Raw genomic sequence first — 23,237 nt, forward strand, 5'->3', positions numbered from 1 at the left:
AATGAAACGTACCTCTTTAATCCAAATTTATTTAAAGAATAATGATGCTAAAATTAAACAAAAGTTCAAAGGAATGCAAAGTCCTTAAAGCAGATGTGTTTGTGACTAAAATTTTACCTTTCTGATTCTAGTTTCAAATCTCAAAGATTTTTCCTTTTTTCAGTTGTGTACTTAAATAGAACTAAATATGATCAGAAGAAAACTATAATAGGAGCCAAATCTTTTAACTTGCACTCTCTGAAACCACTGATTTCTTTCAATTTGCAATGCATGTTGTGGACTTTCACAGTTGAGCTGGTGAGGCCTCTCATTCATTTCTTCCATATCTTTCTAATAAAGACATAACTTACATTTGCCTTTCTCTGGAATGTAGAATCTATTCTGCTGATTAAAACTCTCATCTGTTCCTGGGGTATCCTGTTCCATTGTCACCATCAGTTGTTACACTTAGTTTGAAAAGAATATAAAATGGTATATCAAAAGAAAAAATCAGTCTCATATAATTATATTTAAATACATAAAACTTAAAAAAAACTCATCTCTTTTCTGTCATCCTTGTGAATTATTAGCTTGGCTCCTGGATCTGATGCAGGAGAACAAAATGTGGATTTCTGCTCTTTCAGCAAGACATATTTCTTGCTAAGACTTGACTAGATTCCTTATGCTGAACTTGGGGAGATAAGATGAGTTGCCAAGGGCAACTTGATTGCACATGAAATTAGGAGGAACTCTGAGAAAGTAATGTCTAGACACATTCTTATATTTCATTTCAGGGAAATATTCACCTAATATCTGTTATCACCTAGTCAAAACACTGCTGATGAATGCTGCCTATCCTTTGTATCATGTATCTGAGCCCTATGAGGGAGTGAGCATAATAGAAGTGATATTTCCATGTAGCAAGAAATTTCATGTCAGCATAGAATTGTCAAGTAGCACTAATATATTAGACTTCCTGTATATCTTATATTTGATATTGTTGACATATGTTCAGGGTATGCCTCCAATTATTTCCTCAGAAATGTCATTCCATTGAAGATTCTTTCCCAGCCTCTCCCTCTATTCTGGTTAAATATTCCATTCCTCAAATAACGAGTTTATAACTGTGACTATTTCTCATAATAGATGATAATTTATGTCATTTACATTATTCTCTATATTAACTATGATTCTGCTCAGAATATGAATATTCATGTACAGAAGTGTGGCTATGACATCCACTGCCAAAGTCAAAGAGAGATGAGGCATCAAAGAGGGGAACTGCTGGGCCCTCAGGCAGGACCTTCATGTGAAATCAAATCTTGCCAGCTACCACGTCTCAACTTGTTTAATGATATGATTCATTAAAATGAAACTCATGAAAGACTACACTGATGTAGTCATTTTTCATGAAAAATAGCTGACGAGATGTCCTGGTATTTATACCTGCTCATCAGTGCAGCATTCAAGTCCCTTGTTGGAGAGTCTATAAAGAAAACCAAGTTAGGCTCCAGAGTTTGGTCAGTGAGCATTATGCAGACCAAGGATGCTGACCGGAGGTAGAGGATATATCCAAATCCATCTGGAATGCCCCAGTGCCTCTTTGAGCATCATCACCAGGATGAAGGTAGAGATGCACCAACTTCTTTGGCTTTTTAAAAAAAAATTATTTGGACTTCAGACAGACTACCCTTCTAACGTTATTTATTGGATGATAGCACACTGTATGTTAGAATTTGATTTTATGTGTCATATGGTCTTTATTAGATTTCCAGAACTTACCTTCCAGTATTGGGTCTTGGAGACATCCTCTTCTTTAAGATGGACTTTGTAGACTACTGCCTATATACATTACATGCTTAGTGTTGCCAGTTTAACTTTGAGAGGGAAAATTTATGTCCAAATTCTAGTGACATATGAAATTAGCCCCCTTTGCATCAAAGCAATTTCATGTGACTGCCCCACACAGCCCTTCCACAACCAAGTCTATGAGTAGTGAACTCTTATACTTATCTATGGGTTACAGAATATGAGGCCTTGCCTCTTAACCTCACAGTCTGTCCCACACTTACATGTGAGAATGTCTATTGCATTTATGTAAACATTGTTCTTTCTAATCTTGAGAGCAGCAAGACATAATTGGTGCAACAGTTGTAGTAGAGAGTATAATTGGAATTGCTAGGCCTGACAACTTCTTCTTGAGTCTGGGACAAAGGGAAATGATGGTGATGCAGAGAAATTTTGAAGCTATATAATTAAAAAAGTAGTTGTGTTTAAGTAATATTCACAAAATCTTTTCAGTAAGGCATTTGATGATTAGGTGAGGTGGGGGTGAAGACCCTTAAGAAAAGAGGCAGAACCTTTGAAAAATTTCTGTGGGAAATGTGATAAGGAGCTTAAGAAAACACCACTTCCTTTAAGTGGTGTTAAATCCAGAGCCTCCCAAGCAACTCTTAGAAGGAGGGAACAGTACAATTGACCAAGAGGTCCCAGTACTTTTCTTCTGGGTGCCACCTCCTTTTTGAGTTTTCTAGAATTGCTCCACCTTTAGCAAGATCACTTTCATCATCCTTTCAGCAAAGTCAAGAGAGGCTGGTATTTCCAAACAAGTTTAACTAATTATATGCTAATATGAGCAAGAAATGCAGAGATGGTTAGAAACGTGAACAATTATTTTTACAAGGGAGAGGGTTGCACTCCCAAACTTATTGGCTCCCTCATTTTAGACAGGGAATCCAAAGAAATAGTCAGCTCTTGCCTGTTCACCTGCATCTTTTACTTTCATGATCCTGGCCAATGTTATCTTATGGTCTTGCTTATATAAGTGCCTCCTTAACTATACTTTGAGAATAAGGAGGAGATCAGAGACTAACTTCTCTGTTTTTTTCCAAAGGCTGTCATCCCACACTAATTTTATGATATGAAGGGTAATCACTTCTTTAGATGATTGATATTTAACATAAACTCATCCTTCAGGTCAATCTTCAAATTTATAGATCAAGCTGTGTGTCCAAAGTACAGTAAATTTGGCATTCATGCTGGAAAAATTACACCTAAACTGTAAAAAGCATGTATTTTCCTCATAGTGTTGCTTTTTCTTTTTTAGATTTTTTTTCTTTTTCAGTTTTTTTTTTTTTTGGAAGCTACATAGATCACAAAAATGGTCACATTAAAAAATATAAGAGGTGGGAAGCAGATGTGGCTCAACCAATTGGGCTCCTGTCTACAATATGGGAGGCCCTGAGTTTGCTTCCCAGGGTCTCCTTGTGAAGGCAAGCTGGCTGGCGGCTGCAGAGAGCTGACAGCCTGTGCCCATGGAGAGCTGAGGGCCCATGCCTGCGGAGAGCTGGTGCAGCAAGATGATGAAACAAACGGGAGACAAGGAGATGCAGAAGAACACACAGTGAATGGGCACAGACAGCAGACCGCAAGCAAGCAGCAAGGAGGGATAAATAAATAAATCTTAAAAAAAATAAGAAGTTCCCAAACACCCCACACCATACCCCCCACACACCTCCTATATCAACTTCTTTCATCATTGTGGCACATTCATTGCATTTGGTGAATACACTTTGGAGCACTGCTACACTGCATGGAATATAGTTTACATTGGAGTCTACACTCTCCCCCAATCCATTCTATGGGTTATGGCAGGATATATAATGTCCAGCATCTGTCCCTGCAATATCATTTAAGACAACTCCAGGTCCTGAAAATGCCCCCACATCTCCTCTCTTCTTCCTTCTTCCTGCCCTCAGCAACTACCATGGCCACTTTCTCCATATCAATGTTACAGTTTCTTCCATTACTAGTCACAATAGTTCTATAGTAGAATACCAGTAAGTCCACTCTAATCCATATTTTATTCCTCCATCCTGTGGACTCTGGGATGGTCATGTCCACTCCAAAAATATGGAACACTTCATGAATTTGCATGTCATCCTTGCTCAGGGGCCATGCTAATCTTCTCTGTATCACTCCAGTTTTAGTATATGTGCTGATGAAGTGAATACCTCATAGTGTTTTATCAAGGTGTCATGTAAACAGTGCTAGCCTAGGTAACCAGAAATACCCCAAAATACAAAACATGTCAATATGTTGAATAAGCTATGATAAACAAGGAATTCTGATTGTAATTTAGAAAAATAATTTAAAATTCAGAGCTGAGCTACTAAGAAGTAAGGGATACACAGTGAGGCCAAAAATGAGAAGAAAAATTGAAAAACAGAGTGTGTGCTACTGTCCTTTATTTGTTGGAGATGGTAATAAGGGGCTTGGAGTTCGATGGCCAGGTGGGGATTGCAAATAAGGCTCTATATAATGAGGTGATTGGGAATTGACTGTACTGATTTTGCCTATGCTACCATTCCCCAGTACTGTTCATTTCTGTTCAATACTTATTTAAAATATGTGTTGATTAAGATCAATATTTGGTAGAAGGAAAGGAAAAGAAAAGAAGGAAGGAAGTGTAGTGCATTAGTCAGCCAAAGGGGTGCTGACATAAAATACCAGAAATTGGCTGGTTTTTATAAAGGGTATTTATTTGGGGTAGTAGCTTACAGATACCAGGCCATAAAGCACAAGTTACTTTCCTCATCAAAGTCTATTTTCACGTGTTGGAGCAAGATAACTGCCAATGTCTGTGAGGTTTCAGGCTTCCTGGATTCCTCTGGGCTCAGCTCCTCTGTTTTCTCTACGAAGTCAGCTGGTGACTATGAGACTCTCTAGGATTTGACTCTCTCAACAAGGTCAGCTGTAGACTATCAGGTGAATGGTTCTGTTTCTCTCTCCCTGGGGCTCCAGCTTCAACATCAAACTCCAACATCAAAACTCCAACATTAAAAACCCTCAACTCTGTCCTCTTCCATGCCTTTTATCTGTGAGACCCCACCCATCAAGGGGCAGGTACTCAATGTAAACACAAGAGGTTTACTTGAGTCATAGGTTTCTTTATTGAATCCAATATAATCTAATATGCCCAGAGGAAAAGATCAGTTTACAAACATAATCCAATATTTCCCTTTGGAATTCATCAATAATATCAAACTGCTACAGAAGGAATTGATGAATGTGTGTGTATAGATAGAAGTAAAACTATACAAAATGTAGAGTCTAACGCACATTTTACTTATTTCATCTATCAGAATTCTCCAAAGAAAGAGAACCAATAACATATATTTATGTATATAGATAGATAAATAGATTTATTTTAAGGAATTGGCTCTAGTCATTGCAGGGGCTAAAGAATTGTTTTCTTTCCCAGGGAAACTCAGTTTTTGCTAAAGTCTTTAAGTAATTAGATGAGGCACACACACATTTTACAGGGTAATCTCTTTTACTTAAATCCACCTGATTGTAGATGTTAAGCATAGGTACAAAATACCCTCACAGGTAAACGTAGTTTTAGGTCTGATTAGCTATCAGTTCTAGCACCTAGCCAACTGACATGTAAGACTAACGATCACACCTACAGATATTGGTAAACCAGCCTTTTTTTAAAGTGAGAAGTTAATCTTGTTTTTCATTTATTTAGATCCTCAAATTATCATTCAATTTTATAATCTAAAAATGATATTTGAAAATCATGATTTATGTCTTATTCTATGAATATATATTTAATTGATTCAGGTACTTTAAAATGTGAAAATCTCAACTGTTATAAGAAATCAGGTAGTGCTCAGATTCTAAATCAGAAAATATTTTTTTAAAAAGTGAAAATAACAATGAACCACTTTTGGGTATAACCATGAAAAATTGCGAATTAAAAGCAAAAAATAAAAGGTTGAACATCTTTGAATATTATTCAGCTCATCTCTGATTTTGCTTCTGACCTTGTGAAAGTTCTCTCTGTCTTTCAGCTCTTTGCTCTTTAATATGGAGCTGTTTTTTCCCAGATTTTTTCATAGAGGAAATATAAAATATACTGCCACAAATAGTTTTTAGAATGAAACAGAATATGAATTATTAAATAATAAAACCTAATGTTTCCACCTGGAATAAAAGTATTATGGATGTAAGAAGAAGAAAGAATGCTTTGTTCTGTTTCTAATCCATGAGATAAAATTTCTCTTCTCTGATTAAATTCTCCTCCTTACCCTAAGAATTCCAAGGAGGATTCATCAGGATGACAACTTTATGATTACCCACTCCTAATAAGGGAGGATCAGGATGAGTGTGTGAGAAACACCAAGGGGAAATGTTAATAATTCTTTTCTATTTTATTTTTTGCCTCTCCTTTATGGACCCAATTAAAATGTTACTTGAAATTTTTTTGGTAGTTGTTTCTAAATTTGCTGAGTGATCATTTTAATGTATACAAATACACATCCAGAAATAGATTGATTTTTCATCCCACTGTTGAAAGTATAAACATGTAGAGACATTTCACATTTATTTAAAAATAAATATTTAAAGGTAAAGTTTGTATTGGGCACAATCTTACCTGATGGTTAATACCATAGGAACAAGAACAATAAAATATTAAATTACCCAGTAATCATGCTACTTATTTTAGAAGGTCAGCCTTACTTTTTCCTTTACATAAGGGGTTAGATATGTGTCTCTCAACTTCAGTTATGTCTATTTCTATATCTAGATCTACATTTCTATAAAAATCTATATCAACATCTATATCTTATGTGTTATAATCTTAGATTCTGATTATAGTAGTGTGGCAGTTTGATATTATTTATGAATTCCAAAAAGAGATCTAGATTATATTTGTAAACTGGTCTGTTCCTCTGGGCATGATACCCTTTGATTGATTTAAATCCAAAGGCTTTACATTTACTTGATTAAATCATGATTAGGGCCTGCAGAGATGAGTCCCTGTGCCCTTGGTGGGCTATATAAATGGACAATCAATCAAGAAGACAGGAACAGAAACACAGGAATAGAGAGAGCTCTGTAGACATAGTAGAGGAGAGATCTTGATCTTTGGGCTACAGAGAGAGATGAGACATTCACCTGATAATTGACAGCTGACCTCATGAAAAGAGCAGCTGAGCTCAGAAAGAAATGAGCCTTACAGCTTACAGTTGAGATTGGAAGAAGCCAGGTCCACATTGCCTAAGAGAGAGGAAGGCTGAATCATTGCAGATATTGCCTGCCATCTTACTTCAACACATGGCAACAGAGTTTGGTAAGGAAGTAACCTTGAGTTGGACTCTTTGGGGCCTTGTAATTGTAAGCTTTTACCTCTAATAAATACCCTTTATAAAAGCCAACAGATTTCTGATACTTTGCTGTAGCAGCCCTTTGGCTGACTAATACAATTAGAATTTCTGACTCTATCACAGTAAAAGAGAGAACATATTAAAAGGCATTTGGATTAGTCAGAGTTCTCAGGGAAACAGCACACTTCAGTTTGGATAGTACCCACCTCAGGGATGGGAGGAGGTCTGGATTCCCTGGGTCAGGCTGGAGGCTGGGTGATACAAGGTTGACAAGGTGTGGGCTCCACAGGGCAGGACATCGTAGGCTTATCTGCTAAAGTCTCAGCAGAATTTAGGGTTCCAATGTCCCCACCAATATTATCATCATCCCATATGTCTTCATCCCAATCCTCTGGGTTCCCCTCCTTTCCAATCAGTGCCTTCACTTTAACTACAGAAACCCTGTGGGGTTGAGATCTTAGTTTCCTTTGTAACTTTGCTGTTCATACAATGAGAGTCTGAGCTTGGTCCTCAGATATTCCAAGCCTATGGCTATAAGGTACAAAATTTTCTTTCAGGATACACATAGAAACTTTTGCATCATTCATGCAGTGTTTAAGTTTCAGATTAGAAGTCTTTAACTCATATCTTTCTTTTTTAACAGTATCCAGAGTTTCTAGGAGGAGCCAGCCAACATCACTATACCTTTTGACTCCAAAAAACTCTGTTAAGGTGTTGAAAATACTCTCACCCTGATCCTTACTTCTTGTAAGCATGGAAGTAGGGGAATCTAGTGATGATATTTTATGTGTATCTATTGCCAACTCATGCCATGTACTGTTATTGACCTCTTCATTACTGGAAAGGGAGTTATTAGAACTCTTGAGTGCAATTAGAGTAGAGAACCAATTGCAAAACTTCCAGAACCACCTCAGACATCCCATGTTTAAGACTCTGTTCCTCAAGAACCACTCCCAGTACCAAGCTGTACTAGTCAGCATAATCTAGGGAAACAGAATCAACAGGAGATATCTATCGATAGTAAGAGACTTTATAAGAGTCTCTCACCTGACCGTGAGGATGCACATGTCCAGGGTCCACAGGCAGGCTGCAAACCAGTCGCTCCGATGAAAATCCAATGAAGGTCCTTAATCAATTTCTGGGAGGTGTTGGCTGTCCAATGATGAGCTGGGAAATTCTCTGAATGCTGAAATCACTTCCCCCTGTAAGACATTCAACTGATTAGATAAATTGTCACTTATTGCTGACAGCAATCATCCTGATTGAAGTAAATGTAATCAGCTATCTATGCAGTAAAGTCACTTGTGACAAAAGTCCATAAATGTCCTTGTATTACAGTTAGCCCAGTGCTTGCTTCAGCAAACAACTGGGCATGATTACCTGACCAAATTGACACAATAGCCTAACCATAACAGCATTTTTTTTTTCATTTTTAACTTGGGCCTGCGTTATATGGGGTATTAGGACTTTTATCAGATAGGTTATTTTTAAATTAAGTATAACTAGTGTTTCTGAAAAAAAATTGCCAATAGACCTTTCTCTTATAATGACAATATTTTAGATTCAAATATGGAATGGACCAACTTATTTGACAAAGTAGAATCACTTTTTAAAAAATAAGAGCACAGCCTAGAGAAGCCCACATCAAATCTTGCTATTTCCATCTTTTGCTACCATTTCTCAGCAAGCTCTGTTCTTTTCCCTCATTTCACAAATAAATTCTTTTTACTGGCCCAACAACAACAACAACAAAAACACAGACTAGCTCTGGGTTTTAAAGCAGGTGCTTTGTATTCTAAAAACTAGTATTTGAAAATATTATTACAGAAATAATTTCCCAGAATATGTTTATAATAGAATGATACTCCACCAATTTAGACATGAAATAGCAAATGATTGACCTGGTTTGGGGATCGTGGAAGTGGAAAACAACAATAAATTGACAATCAGTACTAAAGATGGCTCTAGAGGCTCATAATTTGATTAAACATTTGAAATACACTACTATTATATTACAGAAATTGAGCACAAAGTATATACTGGGCATTTTGGTGAGTGATTTACATGTATTTTAATATAAATTCATTAGTTTCATTTTACCAATAAGAACATACCTAGCATGAAGTTAGGTATCTTATATAATGTGTCACAGTTCTGTTTAATGCTAATGACCAGTATTTAATTGAGCTGTTTTATAAAAGACAAGAATAAAATGTGAGGATATCATAGATATCATCACAATATTTACTGTTATAGGGGAATGTTGAAAGTTTTTAAGTGTAGGAATCATTATAGGTCAGGCTTTTTTCCAACTGAAATTATATAAATCCTTGCAAGACAATTTGAGGTAGCCAGAACTAGATGATGGTATTAGGTATACATTGTATGAAGTTACACTTTCCATAGACTGATGATTGAAAAATTATCAATGATCATTCAGTACTAGCGTGCTCTTATTCTTTATTTCTCTAAACAAATGAGACTTTGTAAAACATTATGAAAATTAATAATATAATCAAAATAAAGCTTGGTTCCCCAAACCACAATTAAAAGGAAACACAAATCCAGTAACAGAAGCCCTGAAGTCAAATGTAGACTTTGATACTGGTTTGCCAAAGAATATTAAAATAAATCTAATCTATAACCTACAAAAATTCTTCTAAAAATTCCTCTACTTTTATTATGTATTTTAATCTTTACGTTTATTATATATTTAAATCAGTTTCTTCAGAGACCCACTTTCTCCAATGGTCTCTCCCACCTCTCTCATCTCCCTCCCTGAAATTCTCAGAGGTAATTGCCTTTATGCTTTTTCTTTCATTTCTCATTCCTCTGGACCATATTTTCTTGACTTTTTGCTTGAAGTCATCATGGGAATTTCCAGCTTCATTCTCTGGCCATACTGAGCGCTTAAGGATGGCCAGATATCCCAATAACTCTGTTGTGGGCTTCTTCATTTCCTGGAGAAGAAAGCCACATAGTTGATTTTAGAATTTTTTTTTTTCCACTCGACTCATTACGTCCTTCTTGATGAATGTTATAGAAAGTGAGGTCATATTTTAAATTAAAATTGATTTTTAAATAAAAAAGAAAATTTTGGAGTTTATGATTTCCTACAACTTCACAATTTCTTCTTTGAATCAGTTGCTATATACCTTCTTTTGTTTTCCCCAGCTGTTTTAGGTCCCCAAGCCGTATCTCGTCGGTTATACGCCAGGTGTTCTTAGCACTTTTAGAGATGCTCAAAGGAGGTATCACATCCTTCAGTTAAACTTATTTTTTCAAGAAGGGTGCTAGTGGAGCATGATTTTTTTCTTTTGGTGAATTTCACATATAACTTTCAGCTAAACCGTTTTCATGGTAAAAAAATAAAAAAATATGTATGGCTGTTCAGACCTCCCAATTACCGTGACTACATTTTTCTCAATGAAAAGAAACTTTGATTCACTTTATTGTATTATAGAAGTGAGGAATCTTTCACTTTGTTTTCAAGCCCCTCAGTGCTCTAAGGCAGCCTCTTGCCCACACATGTGAGTTGTACATTGATGCTTAAGCTTTTACTACCACAAGTTTCTTCTGCTGATTAGAAATAATTTAAAAATAATTTATTTTGGGAATTTTCAAAATATCTAAAAAAGAATAGTGAAACAAATCTCCTTATACCTATCACTTAGCTTTAACAATTATTATCACTTGAACTCTCATTTCATTGACCACATGTATCCCCTCACTTTCTTTTCTTTAGCTAAAATATTTGAAACAAAAATCCTAATATTTATCATTTAATTTCTCCCATTAGGTGTTTCACATGCATATCTAACTAATAAAGATATTTTTATTTTTAAAATCCCATGATGCATTACTCAAGTAAAGTAAATGCTAATTTTCAAATTCTAATAAAGAGTCCACATTCATATTTATTTGATTGCCACAAGCAGTCCTTTGAAAGTCAGTTTGCTAAAATCATTAATTTTGTTTTTTTTTAATGTAATTTATTTGTTGGAGATACCAGATCACTTGTACTTATACAATATCCTAAATTTGTCTTTTTGTTTCCAATCATGCCATTTATCTCATACCTCCCATATATCCTGTTAATTAGATTTAACAATTTAATTAGATTTGGGTTCAATTTGTAGATGGCCTAGAATGTTTCCTATAACATCATATCAAGAGTCACATGATAAATGGTTGTCCCACTTTTGGTGACGCTTCAGCTTATTCGTGGATTTAGATAATGCTAATGTATTTCCTTCTTAATAAAATTCCTTGGCAAATTTCACTCAATGGTTTTAGTAGATCATCAGTTTTGGGCTCGAATATTTCTTCTGGTCATGCAAAATGTTATTTTCAATTTCATCAGGACTTTTGTATTTATTTGCTCTAATGTATCTTTAAAGATAAAATTTTACATGACTTTTATTTTGCAGTACAGTTTGTTCAGAAAAGGCAGTATAAATGATTTGTTCATTCTTTTAATCATTAAGTTTTCAAAAGAATGTCTTCATGCTCTAGCAACTTCCAAAGGAGCCTAATATGTGTGTGTGCATGTGCGTGTGTATGATAATAGCATTTTGAATTCATGGATTTTATATTTAATTTGTGTCAATTTTCCATATTTAATAGTCTCTTAGCATTTATTATAAGGCAATTCTGGTGGTTATGAATTACCTCAGTTTGCTTTTATCTGAGAAAGTATTTAGTTCTTCTGAAATTTTGAAGGATAATTTTGTTATACATAGAATTCTAAGGTGGTGGGCCTTTCTTGTTGTTCTGGTTGTTTGTTTTTCTTTCAACACTTTAAATATTTTACACTACTCTTCTTGCTTGCGTGATTTCCTCTACCAGTAAGTTGTTTCCCTAGCCCCACGGCTCTTTTCAAAACTTTCTCTTCTTCGTTGGTTGTCTGCAGTTGAAATTTTTTTTTTAAGATTTATTTATTTATTTATTTCCCTCCCATCACAACCTGGTTGTCTGTTCTCTGTGTCTATTTGCTGCGTCTTTTTTGTCCACTTCTGTTGTCGTCAGTGGCACGGGAATCTTGTTTCTTTTCGTTGCGTCATCTTGTTGTGTCAGCTTTCCGTGTATGCGGCGCCATTCCTGGGCAGGCTGCACTTTTTTTCATGCTGGGCGGCTCTCCTTACAGGGCGCACTCCTTGTGCGTGGGGCTCCCCTACGCGGGGGACACCCCTGCGTGGCAGGCACTCCTTGCGGTGCATCAGCACTGGGCATGGGCCAGCTCCACACGGGTCAAGGAGGCCCGGGGTTTGAACTGCAGACCTCCCATGTGGTAGACAGACACCCTAACCACTAGGCCAAGTCCGCTGCCTGCAGTTGAATATGATATGTTTAGTTGTAGTTTTTTTGGTATTATTTTGTTTGGTGTTCTCCTAGATTCTTGGATTTTGATTTGATATTTGTCATTAATTTTGTCATTAATATTTTACTTCAAATATTTCTTATGTTCTGGTCTTTATTTCTTCTCTTTCTGGTATTCTAATTATGACTATGTTACACCTTGTGCAATGGGATCACAGTTCTTGGATATTCTGTTCTAAGTCTTTTTCTCTTTGTAATTCTGTTTGGGAAGTTTCTATTAACATATCTTCAAATTCACTTATCCTTTCCTTTGCCATGTTGAATTTGCTGATAAGACAATCAAATTCTTCATTTCTGTCACAATGCTTTGGATTTCTAGCATTTCCTTTTGATTCTCAGATTCAATGTGCCAATGCTTGCTTACCTACTTGTTCTTGCCTGCTATATAATTTTTCCATTATGAAAGTAATCACAGTTATTTTAAATTCCTTATGTGATATTTCCAATATCTGGTTCATAGCTGATTCTGGTTATGATGCTTGATTTGTTTCTTCAGATTGTGTTTCTTTTGGTGTGCTGTATAATATTTTGTTGAAAGATGGACATATGAGAGGAACTGAGGTAAGTAGGTTTCTACATTAAGGGTTTATGGTAATCTGGCTACAAGCTGGGCTTTGTTTCATGTTTGTTATAGATATGGGTGCTAATAGTTTCAAATTCCTCTCTTGTTCTAATATATTTTTTATCTCTCTTGACTTTCAGCTTCCATATGTACTCCCCCTGAGAAAAGCATCTGCATCCTGGAGCTTGTTTTAGTTACCTAGGATGATCAAAAATTGCAATGGTTTGGCGTAAACAATGGGAATATATTTGCTTATGGTAATGAGATTAAAAGAAATTCCAAATCAAGGCATCGTGAACACGATGCTTTCCCCCCAAAGATAATGGCATTCTGGAGCTGGCTGCTGGTAATCCTGAAGCTTTTGACTTGAAAAGCACATGGTGACATCTCTTGGTCTCTCCCTTCTCTTTTGGGTTCAGCTTCTTGCCTCTTGTGACTTCACTCTCATCTGTCTGAATTTCATTCTCTTATGAAGGCCTCCAGTAATAAGATTAAGACCCTTCCTGTTTGAGGAGGGCCATTCTTCAATTGAAGTCACATCATCAAAAGGCCTTACTTACAATGGGTTGAAAGACACAGAATGGATTAGATTTAAGAACTTATTTTTCTGGAGTACATACAGCTTCTAATCACCATGTAGTTCATAAGCTATTAATCCACTTTTATTATACTGGAGCCCTCTTTGTATAATGGTAAGATGCTGGGAAGGGAGATCATTCTATAATCTTGTGATTAAATCTTAGTCTTTTAGTGGATCTGTATCTCTGGACTGTGATAATAAAAAAGTTCTCCCACCACCCACCCTATGCACCCTTCATCCACTACCAATTTATTTGCATCCCCAGCCAATTTATTTGGAGCCTTGACATTTGTGTATTATGAATTTTACCATTAAGTGAGACAGGAAAGCTAGAGAGGGCTGGACTGGGAGGAATGTTCTTATCCTGGCTGGGATAAAACTCTGGGAAAGACTTTTCTCCTGAAGAGTTGGCCTTTGTATGGAAAAGGCCCTAGGAATGTTCCATAATGATTACTCTTCCCCTCCTGACAGAATGAGGAGTGCAAAGTTTTCAGGTCTCCATCATGAGACTCTGGTAGTATTTCTGAAGGTAAAATCTATGAAAGTATGGGGGGGGGGGTAGGGCTTCCTAAGGACTGTCTCATTCTCATGCTAGGCCACTTTCAGTCTCCAACAATTTTTCAAATTACCATTTAAGTCTTCCTATCAATTCATGGTTCCAGAAGCTTTTGCCCAGGAAATCAGATGTTAGTTGTGACTGTATGGCAGATTTATGGATACTTCTGTGCCCTATAACCACAGTTTTCTGATGTGTCCAAGAAAAATAATTTATTTCTAGTTTATTGAGCTTTTTCTTGTTGTAAGAATCCAAGTTCTTGCATATAAGAAATCAGAAGTCAAATTCAGTATTCTTGTTAATACTCACATTATTTAATCTTAGTCCCATGGGATCCTCCCTCATATTGGTTCATGTTTCATTTAGATAACCCCCTTTGTATTGAATGATTTCTTATTTTCTGGCAATAGAAACACTATGTGTAGACATAGTGTTTTGATGCCAAAGCCACTAAAAGTATTAACAAACTAAAAGAAAATTAAAATATCCTTGTGATGATTTTCATGTTTATTTGAAATGATAAATTTGCAAAGCATAAATTATCAATGCTAATAGTTAATATTTCTTCAATAATTAAGTAATTTTTATTGAGCATCTATTCTGTTCCAAGCACTCTTCCAGTTGCTTGGGGGTACATCAGTGAATAAAACAAAAGCTCTTCCCTCACTGAGCTTCATTATAGAAAGGACAGACAAAACACAATAACCACTAATGAATAAGTTAATTACATAGAATGTTATAAGTTTCTAGGCACCATGGAAAAAGAGAAAAAATAGAGCAGGTTAAGATGGATCAGGAATGTGTGAATGTGCATGATGAGGTGCAATTTAAGAAGTCCTCAGGATAAGCCCCTTTGAGTGACATTTGAGACAAAACTTGTGGATAAGGGGGGAGTTAGCCATGCTGATATCTTGGAAAGATTGTTCCAGTCACATTCAGCTGCCACATAGCCAACGAATTAGTACATATCCAATTAACAATAATAATAACTTTCCTCCATCCTTGGAATCAGGTATCAGTGAGGCATCACACTGGAGATGTCCTATAATCTCGATTGTAAGAGGTTGAAAAATTTTAATTTTGACTCCCTAGGATTTTGGCATTCTATAGTTAGTACAGAAAGAAGTCCCAATATGTCTAAGAGTGAAAATAATTGCATATTATCCAGGTACTTCTCTAATTTTTGAGGATCATTTAAGAACACTTTCCAAATAATAATTCCAGTGGATTTGTTTACATTGAATTCCTACTGATGCCATGCCTTGGACCATCAGTTTCTGACATTTCTTTCTCAGACATATTTAATTAAAGAAAATGTTCTTGTTAAATAAAACTGTAATGTGCATAAGTAAAGACGACCATGAAAGATCACTAATTGTGATCTTCATGCAAGAAAATAATTAAGGCAAGGTAAAAATGAAGTTGCTGTATAAAGTAATTTTTTGAAAAAGAAAATAAGCAAAAGAAAGCAAGAGAGTCTCTTGTTATAAACTGGGAGAAGATAAGATACTGGGAAACTACCAGGATGTGACAAACTAAAGGGAAATCATGAATCAAAAGAAAATTCTGAGCTGGAAACAATGAGTCAGAATCACCAAAACAACATCATAGTTAACATTTTTCTCATGTATTTTCCACTTGGGCATTTTAAAACATCCTTTGAAGTTGCTTATATTAATTTGTAATGTTTGATACTGGCATTTTAATGAGTCTAATCACAATACTCCTTCATACATAAAAGCCAAAAGACTTTAATATACATTACTCATTAATCAGCCACAATTCTAAGTTTTAGATAGGGAAGAACTTATTATCCAAACAAGAAACAGAAAGCTTAAAAGACTGATTCTAATTTAACAGCTAGCTGAAAAATGGAGCTAAAAATTACAAACCATATCTTCCTGCACCTATTCTAAAGAACTCTTCTGCAAATCATTCTTATTTAAAGTGAATCTTTGCTAAAAATGAGCCTGAATCTTTGCTGGAAAGTCAGCTTGGTACCTTAAAAAACAAATGGTTTTGGTTTTGGGAATTTAGGGGTAATAAAGAAGAGGGAAAGATTGAAATAAGATAATAGAGTCTAAAATTTTCCATTTTGAGCTGATTTTTAAATTAGACATTCTTTTTTTAAATGGATAAATACATTTGTTTTTTAAATAATTGTTATTTAGATTACATGGATTACATATATATTACCTAAAAAATATAAGGGTTCCATATGCCTCACTCCCTACTCCTCCTCCACGTTCCCATATTAACAACATCCTTCATTAGTCTGATTCATTCGCTACATTTGGTAAATACATGTTAGAACATTGTCATTAAATGTGGATTATGGTTTGCATTATAGCTTACACTCTGTCTTGCACAATTTGTAGGTTATGACAAAATATATAATGGCCTGTATCCATCATTGCCACAGACAATTCCAATGTCCTGAAAATGCCCCCAAATTACACATTTTTTCCCTCTCCCTCCCCTCAGAACCTCTGGAAGTCACTGCCTCCATATCAATGATAAAAGTTCTTCCATTGAACTATAAATTTTTAGTAGAATAACCATAAGTCTATTCTAGCTTATCATTCATTCCCCAATTCTGAGGATTCAGGATGGTGATGACCACTCCACCTCTAATTGAGAGGGGGCTTAGATTCCATTGGGTAGATGGATGGAACTATGTTGCTTGCAGTTGCAGACTTTCTTTTCCTTGGCATGGGCATTGTCCATCATCATCTCCTTGTTAGTTGTACTGGTTGAGTCAAATGAACTGAAGAGTAGGTGTTGCAACTCTGTTGAAATTCAAGGCCCAACTGGTACACGGACAGCCTAAAGATATGTCTCTTAGACATATACCTATCAACTCTGGTACTAACTATAGGTTCAAATAAAAGGGGCAGAAGAGCCATGTTTAGGGATTATTCTTAACGGATTCTTAAGAACAACAATAGTGACTGCAAAAACATCAACAAGACAGCAACTCTTCTGAGGGCTGTGATTTTCTAACAATGCAATAAATAGAGGTACTATCAAGCATCCTCCTTGCATGGCCACAGATTCTTCGAGATTTCTCAGTTGAGATACGGAGTCGATGTCCCCTCCTTTTCAATCTGGGTGGGCCCTATGTCTGCTTGACCATTAATGTATAGTGGAAGCAGTGTTCTGCTGTTTTCCAGGCCCAGGCCTCAAGCAAATGGAAGCAATCATTTAAGTTGTCCAGCCACCCTGCTAGCAAGACAATGTACAGAGGCCATGAGCTAACAGGGAGAGAAAGAGTGGGATCCAGTTGAGCTCAGCCTTCCATCCATCTCAGCATATTGGACTTTCCTATCTTGTGCAGGCAATAGCTGAAATCCACCAAGTGACCCCAGCACATGTCTAGTAAAACAGAAGAATCATCCAGCCAAATCCTGCCCAATTCCTGATTTATAGGACAAAAGTTTTTATAGTGATGTATTATACAGTTATAGATAGTGGAATTCCACTGCTTCTTGACTGGATCTCTTTCTAGACTATAGAATTTTCTTAGATATTTCTATATAATCTTCTAATGGAATGTATAAAAGGAAAAAATTTCTCCATGAAATGAACATAATGTACTTATATATTCCCCATGTCACAGTGTAACCTTGTTCCCTCTTTACTTAGTGATTCACTCAGAGCTTTAAAGCTCACCTGTCCCCTATCAGCACATCTACCTTGGGTCCCACCACTGTGTGCTCTCAAGTTAAAAGATACATAATTAGAAACTCTAAACTTCAGTGCCATTGTTTATCTCTCTGGCTCCCTTTTACTGGCAGATAATGTCTGTTGGGTCTCCCTACAATGGTCAAAACAAGAAGAGGCTTTTTTGATGTTTTGATGCTAAATGCTTTTAATCTTTCTTTGTTTACATTCTCCACCGTTACCTACAAATATTCAAATGAATCAGTGCACACCTCAGTTTTAATTGAGAAAGTGAAGTGTGTAGCAAAGGCATTGCCTCTAAGAAGCCACTCTTAAAATTATTACACAATGACTGGGAGACAGAAATAACCGAAGCCCAACTCAAAGATAGTCTTCATCTGGTATGTAAATTCTTATTTACTATTCTATATTGTGTGTTTTGTTTTGAAGTATTCATTATAGGCGATGAGTTCGGGGGGTCAATTACCAATATCTTTCATGGGTACAAAAGGGAAGAATTTGCTATTATTGTTATAATCTTTTTCCATAGGCAAGAAAAGTCCCAAGGTGAACTCATATGTTGTGATTGGGCAAAGAGTTTTGGTGTAGTTGGGTTGTTTAGAGCACAGTTCCAGTACTGAGGCCTTAGAGGTATGGCAGGGCAAAATGTGGATCTCTTGGATTCAGCAAGTATAATTCCAAATATACATTTTGCTAAGAGCTGGTCTTTTCTGCAGCTTCTCTAGGATTATTCATCATTAGGTAAGTGAAGTTCTGATAATAGCAGTAATCTTAAGTCTACATTTTAATGTGCATTTACTTATACAAGCATTTCACCACAGTCCTGTCAGTATGTCAGACAAGGATAGGTACTTTTTAAAAACTTTATTTTATCTTATTTTTTATTTTATTATCTTTTCAAAAAATGATACATAGATCACACAAAATGTTATATTAAAAAATATGAGGTTCCCATATACCCTCACTCCCCTCCCCCACTCTTACCACATTAACAACTTCTTTCATCAGTGTGGCACATTCATTGCATATGATGAATATATTTTGGAACATTGATACACAGCATGGATTGTAGTTTACATTATTGTTCGCACTCTCTCCCAGGAGGATCAGTACTTTTTAATCTAACAAAGGAAATAAACACAAAAAAGAGTCAAGAATCTTGCCCAATATGATACATCTGGAGAAAAACCAAGATTTCTTGATGCTGAATTATTGTGCTTTTTCTACCATAATGAAATCTTCAACCTTGACATTTTGTCAGAACGACCAAAATATTGTACTACTTGATGCTTTGCTCTGAAGTATGGAATATCTCTTTGCGGTGAAATACAAGACTTAAAGTGAAATATATTTTATTAAAATTCTCTAGTGTATTTGATGAGACTTTAAAAAGACATTATCTGTTTTGTGTTCAAAGATTTCAAAATAAATAGCTACAAATGACTAATAATACAAAATAGAAAATATAATGTATATAGCAATACAGATACACGCACACATACACACACGCATTTCTTGGAAACCAAAATTTTCTTCCACTGAAACTAGATCAATAGTTGAAAATATTCATTGAGAAATTAATGTTACAGCTGTCAAAACAAAACACAATTCACTTTTAACAAGAAAATCTGAATGTCAGCTTTCAAATGACATGTATAAAGATAAAATTAAATGATTATGTCCCTCCTAAAATAATACCTAAAGACAATATTACCTAAGGGAACTATTAATGCAATTCCTTACCTCTCTTTTCTGGTGGCTCTTTACAGTTTCTTGGTCTCTATAGCCAACTCCCAATTAATAATCTTAGTTCCAGACTATAGCCAATATCTTCAATGAAGAATTACTAAGAAAATACCATTAACTATCTTCCAAAATCCAACATTCATTATTATAAAGAAGATCACTGTTCCTTCTCTTTAAGTTTTGTCTCTTGCTGTTTCTCCTTGTCCCATTCTAGGAGTCTTCTCTGTTTTCTGATTCCTTATCTTCCTCTGGCAACATGCCTCCCAGAGATCTAACCTTGCTCCAGAATCTAAGTCTAGTGGCAAGTGCATTCTTCATTTATAGTCACATTGTCAAGTTGGAGACCTCCTTGAACTTAGCTCAAATCCCTGTACTCTAGATACCCCAGAACCTACTTTACTCACTTGAGAAGAAGAAAACAACTGTGCCAACACACTTATATACTTTCTGATTGAGCAGACAGCTCTCCTGCTGATTAATTGCTAATCTACTTGCACTTTTACACTAGCAAATATATTCTGTGCTAGACCATAGGTTTTTCTTCTCCTGCTTGTGTTTTATTTCCTTGAGGAACAAGCTCTCTGTCCTAGTCATGAGATAATGACAATTAGGGTTAACAACTGTCAATAAATTCTGCCTCATATATTATAGATACATAAGCTTGCATAGCAAAAAATGGAGTGATAAGGTTATATTTTCAGGGCATAAGGAGATCATCAGTATATCATACTGATTTTAATTATTGAAAAAAATTGGTAAGCAGAGTTTTATAAGATGAACACATAGAGAATTAAAGAACAAACATATAATCCCTTTCAGATATTTCAAATAGCCAGAAATCTGCCATGAATTGGAATGAAGACTGACATAAAATTCCAGATAATTGCAACTCTTCATTTCTGATGCTATTTAAAGTCTCTTAAAATCAGTCTTCAAAATGACATTTATTTACATTTAAAACCAAAGCATCACTATGCTTAGCACTTTGTGGATTGATTTATAAGCTCAAAATGCATGAAAATCATTACTCTAATTCCTACTCAATTCTTTTTGTGTAGTATTGGCTTGGGATCTGTTTTCCACCTGCTATGTTACCTTCAAAATTGGATAAAATGTCAAAGCATTAACTATCTTAATTCTATTCACCAGGAGGCACTCATATCCCCCCCATAACAAATTCCTAAGATTAATAATCAACTTACGGGTTAACTATAGTGTATTTATAATTTAACAATATTTTAAGTAACATTGTATTTTGTCATAGCAGCAATATTATACATAATTTATATCTTGTTTATAGCCTAACAAATGTGTTTCCTAGAGATAAGAGTTCTCTTCTGCTCTACATTTTTTCTCTGCATAACCAAACTTTTTGAAAAGGTTTATAAACATTACTTACTATAAATTTGTTAATCATTTTTTTTTCTTTTAATTGTGGATTTAGGCTCATTTTGCATGCCAGAATACTTGTCTCTACTTTGTTACTTTGGTAATTTAAAATGATTGGACTTGACTTCCAATAATTTATTAATCTTATGTAGAATTATTCTTCCTCTTCCACAAACACACAAATGAATTAACACCACGTACTGACATTTAAAGGAAGTTAAATGCAAAATCTTGTTAATTATATGAAATAAAATGAAGTATAGTCTTAACTTGATTTCATGACTTTCTAGATTCATGAAAAATTATTTTTATTTGCAATTATTTGTTATTTCATAGACTTACATGACAAGCCCGTGATCAACTTGTTTATCTTAATTTTTTGTAAATCAAAGAAAATTTCAGATTTTATCCCAAAATCTGCCATGTTCTCTGTGCTTCAATGTGTAATATATTTCTTTCTCAAAACCATTAAAATACACGTTTTTGGGTCTGAGCCGCCAGGAGCTGGCGGTGCATGCAAACCCAGCAGCAGCCATCAGCTTGCACCCCCGACCCGAGGCTGTGCTCCTGCTCCTTCTGGGCCAGACCTTAAAGACAATGACAAAGAGACTGCCTGGGAAGCTTCACAGGAGCTGAATTTACCTACAGCTGTAGGGGCCTCTAGGCTCCTAGATAGTTTGGGGAGGCTTCAAGTGTTCCAAGAACTGTGCTCCCTCAACGTGCTCTATACGTTGGTTAATCTATTGCTAATTGGACTGCTGCAGGGGACATCGGCTTCACACAGATTTCCAGTCTCCAGGTGGTCGGTGTGGTCATTGCAGTGGGCAGCTTCTTGTTACTGATTGCATTAGTGGGGTCTGATTGGAGCCATAAAGCACCTTGAGGTGTTGCTATATGTTTTTTAAACTTGATTATTTTTTATTGTACTGATTGCTCCATTTGCTCTACCCTGTGCTTGTTTAGCCCTGAACCAGGAGCACCAGGGTCAGTTTCTTAAAGGCAGGTGGACAAATACAGCAATTGCTCGAAATGACATCCAGAGAACTTTAAACTGCCATGGGTTCTAAAGTTAACCCAAAGGACACTTGTCTGGCTAGTTGTATTAAAAGTGATCTCCTATGCTTACCCTATGTTCCGATAATAGATGAATATGCTGGAGAGATTTTGAGAATTGTTGGCCTCATCGGCTTTTTCAGTTTTACAGAGATTCTGGGCGTTTGGCTGACCTACAGATACAGGAACCAGAAGGATCCTCTGCCAATCCTAGTGCATTCCTTTGAGCAAACAAGGAAAATCTTTCATGTTCTGAGCTTGTTTTTTTTTTTTTTTTTTTTTAACTTTAAGGTAAGCTATTTTGCCGTTTAAGAAAATAGTATCGAAAAATGACATTACTCACAGTGGAATTATATATTTCTACTGTTAGGTTTCTCTAAATGTTTTTGTTTTTCCATTGCTAAAATAAAATTGAAACTTGTGGTCTCCTCTGAGCCTCTGTAGTGCCTGTAATTTACTGTTACATGGTATCTGCAACTGTGGCCTTTCTTAGCATTTGTAGCTGCAGAAAAACTTTCTATGACTCTGTGTTGAACATATCATGAATTTAAATATACATCTCACTGGAATAATTGTATGTAGCCCTATGCCGTGCAGATAGTTCCTAATGGGGAAAGAGTTTAGGTTTATTAAAGCCAGTACGTATGAGATTTTATTATGTTATGTTCATTATGGGAAATCCAAATTCACAATTTTTTGTCTCTCTTTTTAGGAAGGATGTGTTGTGGTGAAAGCTGTTACTGTCAGGTGATAATTTAGTTCTATTACTCTTTTGGCAGTATATTAATATATTCTAGTTATAGCTAGATCTTTAGAAAATTATTGATTTAGTTTTTGAACTTAAGTGCGAAGGAGAAGTGGTCTGATGAAATATTCTAACATATAACTTTAGCTCCAGCATTCAAAATGGAATGAATTTGGATAATTCAGAAAGTATATCTGTAGTATCTTGATTATCCTTTTATAATAATTTGAAGTCTGGAAGATTGCATTTTTTAAACAAATTACTACTAATGTGTTGGCTGATGTAGCAAAAACTATTTGATTATCTAAAATAACTTTTACATGAAATTTCTCAGTATTTGTAAGGGCAACTTCCCATATCCAAACATATCTGAATATGTTCCCCTCATA

General features: G+C 35.6%; 1 non-coding gene and 1 pseudogene across 1 annotated transcript; one reads left to right on the forward strand and one right to left on the reverse strand.

Annotated features, from left to right (window-relative positions):
- The first annotated feature begins 1,407 nt into the window (after window positions 1–1,407).
- Window positions 1,408–22,330, forward strand: LOC131279814 (tetraspanin-13-like; annotated as a pseudogene).
- LOC111764522 (U6 spliceosomal RNA) lies at window positions 3,886–3,992 on the reverse strand. The gene has a single exon (XR_002797113.1). It is a non-coding gene; the product is annotated as a U6 spliceosomal RNA (small nuclear RNA).
- Window positions 22,331–23,237: the final 907 nt, after the last annotated feature.

This window comes from Dasypus novemcinctus, chromosome 1 (assembly GCF_030445035.2).
Source record: "Dasypus novemcinctus isolate mDasNov1 chromosome 1, mDasNov1.1.hap2, whole genome shotgun sequence".
Classification (NCBI taxonomy): domain Eukaryota; kingdom Metazoa; phylum Chordata; class Mammalia; order Cingulata; family Dasypodidae; genus Dasypus; species Dasypus novemcinctus.